This window comes from Microcaecilia unicolor, chromosome 3 (assembly GCF_901765095.1).
Source record: "Microcaecilia unicolor chromosome 3, aMicUni1.1, whole genome shotgun sequence".
In the NCBI taxonomy this organism is placed as follows: Eukaryota; Metazoa; Chordata; class Amphibia; order Gymnophiona; family Siphonopidae; genus Microcaecilia; species Microcaecilia unicolor.
In genome coordinates, this window is record NC_044033.1 from 268,264,914 (window position 1) to 268,272,760 (window position 7,847).

Genomic DNA, 7,847 nt, shown 5'->3' on the forward strand with positions numbered 1-7,847 from the left:
AACGAATGAAGAGGGAATGCACTCAGACAAAGGATTAAGGTGAGGGAGCAACAAAGCTAGGAATAGCCTCTACATCTGGAGCCCAGGATTGCTAAATCTGCCAAACGTGAATTCCCCCTCCCCCCCACCCACCTTTGATCCTTGTGATTGCAGCTCAACCCATATTGCACCTATCATGAGATGGGCATTATCTCTCTGGGGTGGAAATGCTGTTGTTGGTGCAGGGCTTGGGGGAGGGGTTGTCTCTCTGCTCCAGCTGTAGCACTCAAAGTGCATGTGAGTGCTTTTGGATCCTAGGGCTACAGGGCGGGGGTGATGAATGCAACTTCTATCCACTAATTATCCAACCAATCCACAAGAAATTGATTCTCTCAATTCCAAGCTGACTATAATATCCACTTAGTTGAAGGAGAATAAAATGCAATTACATTTTAAACAAAACCAAATCTTTGATTTTTGATTAAAAAACCAGGTTCACCTGGAATGACCACTTTTAATTTAGTAGATACAGTTATTCCAATCTCTCAAACTATAAATATTCTAGGTGTAATTATAGATTTTGATCTTTCTTTCTGTCCTCAGATCTTTTCTGTTACAGGGAAGTGTTTTTTTCAAATGACGACAAATCTGCTCAGTTCAGCATTTGTTAGAACCAAAGACTATTCATATCCTTACCCACGCCTTGGTCTTCACACATTTGGATTACTGTAATGCACTGTACAAAGGTTTATGTAAAAAGGATATAAAAAGATTCCAACTGATATAGAATGTAGCTGTGAAACTGTTAACTGGGGCAAAAAAATTTGATCATGTCACCCCATTGTTGAAGACTGCACATTGGTTACTCATTGAAACATATATTAATTATAAAATACTTACTCTGGTTCACAACATTCAACATACTGGATTTCCGTGCTTCCTATTTTGTTGTCTGATTCTGCATTCTTCCCTATGTGCACCGTTCATCTCAACAAAATCTGTTGACAATCCCTTCATTCCGCCAGGTCTTTTTAGGCACATATTGCGACTCTGTGTTTAATGTAGAAAGCAGAAACCAAAAGAGTGGAAGTCACCAAAACCACAAGTTCAAAGAACGCACAAATTCCAAGGACATTCAGTTGAAATGTTCCAAAAAGTTTATAAACAAAACCTGACACGGGCCATGTTTCTGCACTCTTGTTTTCTTCAGGGGTCCTCATGAAAGAGCATAAACACAAATTCACATTAATGAATGAACTATATTCCTATGACAAAACATAAAATTAGTAAATAAAAAAATGAGTGCACATGAAATACTATCCTCATTTAGATGCTCTTTAACCTGTGTGACAAATCTGGAGAGTTGTGATAAACATGTATATCTAAAATGTGTGTGACACATAAGTGAATAAATAATAAGTGATATTACTTCAAATAAACAAGAATGTGAAAAGAGGGGACATATAAACAGAAAAATGTGTATGAAAAGAAAATAAAGCAAAAAGTGTAGAATTCCAAAATAAGATTCAAAGACAAAGAAGATCACAAAAAGTAATTGTATGGAGCCAATGAATATACAGCGATGAACTAAATCACTCACCACTGTTTTTTAACAGATGAGACATAGTAAAATATAAAAGGATGGAGAACATGTCCAAGATCTAGGAGACCAAAAAAATGCTACATAAACTACATAGCACAAGAATAAGACTAACTGGAAAAAAAATGCTGTAACACCAGTAACTCACATTACTTACTGTTATGCAAATATCCATCCTTTAATTACTGAAAATGAAAACAAACTATGGGGGTCCTGCTCCATTACATGAATTTGTTTTTTTATTTCAGAGCGGATTCTCATTGTGAAGAGCTACGACGTGATTGACTCCTGAGGCAGGTGTTGTCTCTCACCGAAACACGGCCCGTGTTGGGTCAACAATAAAGTACACTCATTCCATTCTTGAGAGACCTTTGTGCTTCTTTTTGGACTATTTGTACTGTGTACTCTGACCCTCTCTATTGCATGGAGCATTTTAATAAATGTCATGGTTTGGTTTTGCAGGTTTTGCTCTTTTTATTGTGTACTGTTTGTGTAGAATTTAGCCTGTTTTTTTTTTTGCTTTTGATCACTTATCATTCTCTCATCTCCATCAGGTGTGACCATTCTGTTGTAGGAATTTGTGTCATTGGCAGAGACAAACCTTTGCTCTCAACCTTCCACAATTTTTGCTCACAGAGGTAGAACAGAACTGGTCCCTGGACCAATCCCTAAGGCATGCCACTAATCATCTTTCTCTTCTCCGAGTAAAGTTAGTTTACCACTGCCTCTGTTGTCTATCACTTAATTTCTAAACCAGTTCACCACTTTGGGATATACCTCCAGGTTGCACAGCTTACTATGAGCCTACTTTGTGGGATAGTATCAAAAGCAGGGCTGGCTCAACCTATGGACCAGATGAGCACTGGCTCAGGGCGCCTGGTGATAAATGGCGCCAGTATCCCATTGCAGCATTTCTCCTTCCACTGCCTACCTCCTCCACCCACAGTCCAGTATCTCCTCTTCTCTGTCTACCTGCTCCACCCCTCCTCTGGTCTACCTTTCCACTTAGCAGCAGCAGCAGATGCACACAGTATGCCTCAGCCCAGCACAAAGCCTTCCCTTTGTCTCTTCCCGCCCATTCTGATATAACTTCCTGTTTCTGGAAGGGTGAGACACGGCAGATGGGAGGCTCTGTGCTGGGTGCAGGCAGCGTGTGTAAATTGCTTCTGCTGCTGCTGCCGGCACCCTCTAGAAGGTGAAAGTACAGAGGAGGTTGAGAGAGAAGAGGAAGTAGTGGATAATAATTCCTAGCATCCTGTTTGCTTTTTTGGCTGCCACCGTACACTGAGCAGAAGATTTTAGTGTATTATCTACAATGATACCCAGATCTTTTTCTTGACGCAGACCTCTTTCCAAAATAGAAAACTTTTATCTCCTGTATTCTTTACCCTGTGAATTTTAGTTGTTTTGATATTATTTCTTACATAAAGAGTTACTTCTCTCCCTTTTCTCAGTCCTTATCATTTCTGAACACGTAATAACTTTATATAGCCACACCGTATTCAAAGGGCTCAAGAAACAAATGAGTACAACAAAGCTTATTAATTACTAATAATGTGAAATGATTTTAATGTATATGTATTGTTTATGTTATTTTATTTGAGTTTTAGATGTTGCTGCTATTTGGGTTTCTGCCAGGTACTTGTGACCTGGATTGGCCACTGCTGGAAGCAGGATGCTGGGCTAGATAGACCTTTGGTCTGGCCCAGTATGGCTATTCTTATGTTGATTAAAGAGTATGATCTAGCTGCTTTTGTTTTTAGGATATTTGTATTACCTGTTTGTTTTTTCTGTTTGTTACACGTGTGTTCGTTTGGTCACACCTCTTGTTTTTTTTTTTTTTTTGCTTCATGGGGTTCAGTGAACCACACCTCCTAGATCTGAATCGTGCTCAAGTGTATCTCCACCATTAAAGCTTGTAGATTGGGATTTTTTTTTTTTTTTGCGAAACTGAATATTTGTAGTTATAGCTGTTCAGTTGCTTCTCATTGGCTTGCATATACTCTCTATGGGTTAAATTCAGTAAAGAGCACCCAAATATGGCCACCGAAAAAAAAGCACGACCACTATTCTATAAACGGCACTCCGAGTTGGGCACTGTTTATAGAATAGCACGGGTGGGTCACGGGCATTGAGAAAATTTATGTGTAGTGTTATAGAATAACCTGTTCCATGAACATTTGCACCAGCTTTTCATTATTTCATAAATACTGTGTCTATATTTTAGTTGCATGGACGGTATTGTGCATATTATATAAACTGTGCCTCTTTAGGTGCGGTTTATAGAATACACGTATCCGATTTTCTCAGTGCCAAATATAGAATCTAGTCCAAACTGCTTATTTCAACCAGGGATTTAGAGGAGTGATTGAAGGGGCAATTATGTCTAACCCTCTGACATTTAAAATGTCCTTGACGCCTTAATTTGCTGCTCTTATAGATTGAATTTGGTAGAATATGGCACTTATAGATACAGTACTTACTCTGTTACTGAAAATTGGTGTTTACAAGTATAAGTTGTTGAGTATGCTGCTGTATCTTTTTTAAATGTTTGCTCCCTCTGCAAGATTAGGAAAACATATGTATATTTCCTCTTGCCCTATATTACTTACAAAATGCTTCACATTCCATGGGCTTCTTGTAAAATAGGCTGGACATTGTGACTGTGCTGGCTTGGATGTTCCGTTTTCAACCTAAATGCCCTGTGCAAATTTGGGCTTCACATCTGTTACTCTACGAGCTGCCCTGTTCATCTGTCCAAATCAGCTATGTTCTACCAAAGTAGGATTTATTTATTTAGCACATTTGAAATACTGCTGAGGCCTTCACGTAGTCATACAGTGGTTAACAAGTACAATTTTCTATACAGGTACTAGTACTCTCTAATAGGCTCACAGTCGAAGTGGTATTATATTGTAGCTGGGGCAATGGAGGGCTAAGTGACTTGCCCAGGGTCACATAGAGCTGCAGAGGGAATTGAACTCGGTTCTCCAGGATTTCAACCCATTGCCCACCACTTTTTGCTCCTTGACAATAACTGCCTGTGGTGTATGGATATATCAGTTGTTTAAAATGATGGTGAAACCCTGGAAGGTGACTGAGGCTTTGTTCATGAAGACAGCAGAGGCTGTCCTCTAGAAGAGCCATGATGGCACTTCGAGGATAGATGTACAGTGGGGGAAATAAGTATTTGATCCCTTGCTGATTTTGTAAGTTTGCCCACTGACAAAGACATGAGCAGCCCATAATTGAAGGGTAGGTTATTGGTAACAGTGAGAGATAGCACATCACAAATTAAATCCGGAAAATCACATTGTGGAAAGTATATGAATTTATTTGCATTCTGCAGAGGGAAATAAGTATTTGATCCCCCACCAACCAGTAAGAGATCTGGCCCCTACAGACCAGGTAGATGCTCCAAATCAACTCGTTACCTGCATGACAGACAGCTGTCGGCAATGGTCACCTGTATGAAAGACACCTGTCCACAGACTCAGTGAATCAGTCAGACTCTAACCTCTACAAAATGGCCAAGAGCAAGGAGCTGTCTAAGGATGTCAGGGACAAGATCATACACCTGCACAAGGCTGGAATGGGCTACAAAACCATCAGTAAGACGCTGGGCGAGAAGGAGACAACTGTTGGTGCCATAGTAAGAAAATGGAAGAAGTACAAAATGACTGTCAATCGACAAAGATCTGGGGCTCCACGCAAAATCTCACCTCGTGGGGTATCCTTGATCATGAGGAAGGTTAGAAATCAGCCTACAACTACAAGGGGGGAACTTGTCAATGATCTCAAGGCAGCTGGGACCACTGTCACCACGAAAACCATTGGTAACACATTACGACATAACGGATTGCAATCCTGCAGTGCCCGCAAGGTCCCCCTGCTCCGGAAGGCACATGTGACGGCCCGTCTGAAGTTTGCCAGTGAACACCTGGATGATGCCGAGAGTGATTGGGAGAAGGTGCTGTGGTCAGATGAGACAAAAATTGAGCTCTTTGGCATGAACTGAACTCGCCGTGTTTGGAGGAAGAGAAATGCTGCCTATGACCCAAAGAACACCGTCCCCACTGTCAAGCATGGAGGTGGAAATGTTATGTTTTGGGGGTGTTTCTCTGCTAAGGGCACAGGACTACTTCACCGCATCAATGGGAGAATGGATGGGGCCATGTACCGTACAATTCTGAGTGACAACCTCCTTCCCTCCGCCAGGGCCTTAAAAATGGGTCGTGGCTGGGTCTTCCAGCACGACAATGACCCAAAACATACAGCCAAGGCAACAAAGGAGTGGCTCAGGAAGAAGCACATTAGGGTCATGGAGTGGCCTAGCCAGTCACCAGACTTTAATCCCATTGAAAACTTATGGAGGGAGCTGAAGCTGCGAGTTGCCAAGCGACAGCCCAGAACTCTTAATGATTTAGAGATGATCTGCAAAGAGGAGTGGACCAAAATTCCTCCTGACATGTGTGCAAACCTCATCATCAACTACAGAAGACGTCTGACCGCTGTGCTTGCCAACAAGGGTTTTGCCACCAAGTATTAGGTCTTGTTTGCCAGAGGGATTAAATACTTATTTCCCTCTGCAGAATGCAAATAAATTCATATACTTTCCACAATGTGATTTTCCGGATTTAATTTGTGATGTGCTATCTCTCACTGTTACCAATAACCTACCCTTCAATTATGGGCTGCTCATGTCTTTGTCAGTGGGCAAACTTACAAAATCAGCAAGGGATCAAATACTTATTTCCCCCACTGTACCTTCTGGCACTCTCTTCCCTGGCATGTTGCGAGTTCTTTTGGCTCCTTGAGAGCTGAAATGGATAAGAGGAGAGTGAAGATCCATGGGCTACCCCCTGCCCCTTCTTCAATATCCCCAATGAGATAAGCCACATTGGAGTGTTTCGGGCACCACCAGGTCCTACGCTATCTGCCTGTTCGCCCTTGCCTGTGGCAGAAGCTTCAGGGTGGCAGTTTGAGCAGGGTCTGAGTCCCGTAGAATATGTGGCTCCCTCGCAACCCGGAAGCAGCTATGCAGTGGGCAAGCAAATGGCTGGGACACTTTAGAATGGAGAGGTCAGCATTCAAAGGGGGCAACCCACAGCAAGTGTAGCTCTTGCTTTGATTGAGAAACAACTTTATGCGATCAGGATCCTTGAAGAAGGAACTGTGAGTAGTTTGACTCAAGTTGTGAGCCAGGCTGTTCCTGAAGAAAGACGGGTATTGGTGAATCCTGCCGTAGTGACATTGGAGTCACTGTGGGATGTTATAAGCAACATGGAATCCTCTTTGTTGAATGTTACTAGGCAAAATGCTAAAGATATAATAACTATTTCAGATGCTGTATTGGATCAGGCAAGGTTGGAAACAGTCTCTATTAAGGAAGAGAATTTTCTCCAGTGACGTTGAAAACCAGACCAGAAGACTTAATTTGAGATTGTTGCACTTCCCTAGGTCTCCTCTTTACCTGCGGTTAAGGTGTTTGACAAGTATATGGTAGAGTTATTACAAATGCCTCTAGATTCTTTACCACCTATTACCAGGACTCAGTATATTCCGGGCTCTAGGAGTCTCCAGAGCCTGGTTACTCAGCCTATGAGGGAAGGTGAATTGAATTTAACTTCATTTTGGAATCTTCTCTGGAAGTAATCACTCAAAGGACTACGGTGGTGGTGACTTTTGCTCTTGAGGCTGATCTTAATACCGTACTTAAGCTTTCCTTTTGATATCTGAAGGCGATGTTTATGGGTTCAAAAATTATGGTATTTCCTGACTTATCGAGAGTGACACAGGCAAGACGCAAAGCCTTCCTGACCCTTTGGTCCAGGGTTCATGCATTGGGAGCTAACTTTGTGCTACGATTTCCTTGTATATGTTATATAGTATTTGAGAGTAAACAATTTCAGTTTTTTTGAATCTAAATAACTTGTAGATTTTCTGAATTCCAGAGAGGATGTTAATGTTGTAATATATCTCACAAGTTCACTGTTAGGGGTGGCTGAGGTAAATGGTGTAGAAGAGATGGATCTTCTATATGTTTCTTTTTCCTTTTCTTTTTTTCTATTATCTTGGATCTGATTTCCTTATTAGTGGTCGAAGTTTGAAATTTAGTAATTGATATTGATCTGTTTGCTATTGTTTTGTAATATTGGGTATTTCTGTGTCCTGGTATTGTGATACATGCTTGGATATTGTTGTATTGAATGTAAATTAAAAAAAAAAAAAAAATCATAAAAAAGATGGCAGAAGCTGTTGGTAAGGC

At 41.1% G+C, this 7,847-nt stretch overlaps 1 long non-coding RNA gene across 1 annotated transcript in view; it reads left to right on the plus strand.

Annotated features, from left to right (window-relative positions):
- Positions 1-2,003, plus strand: part of LOC115465039 — a 32,358-nt gene extending 30,355 nt beyond the window's left edge. The window contains exon 3 of the long non-coding RNA XR_003941305.1: positions 1,828-2,003. This is a non-coding gene — a long non-coding RNA (uncharacterized LOC115465039). The remainder of the gene's footprint in view (positions 1-1,827) is intronic.
- The last annotated feature ends 5,844 nt before the right edge of the window (positions 2,004-7,847 follow it).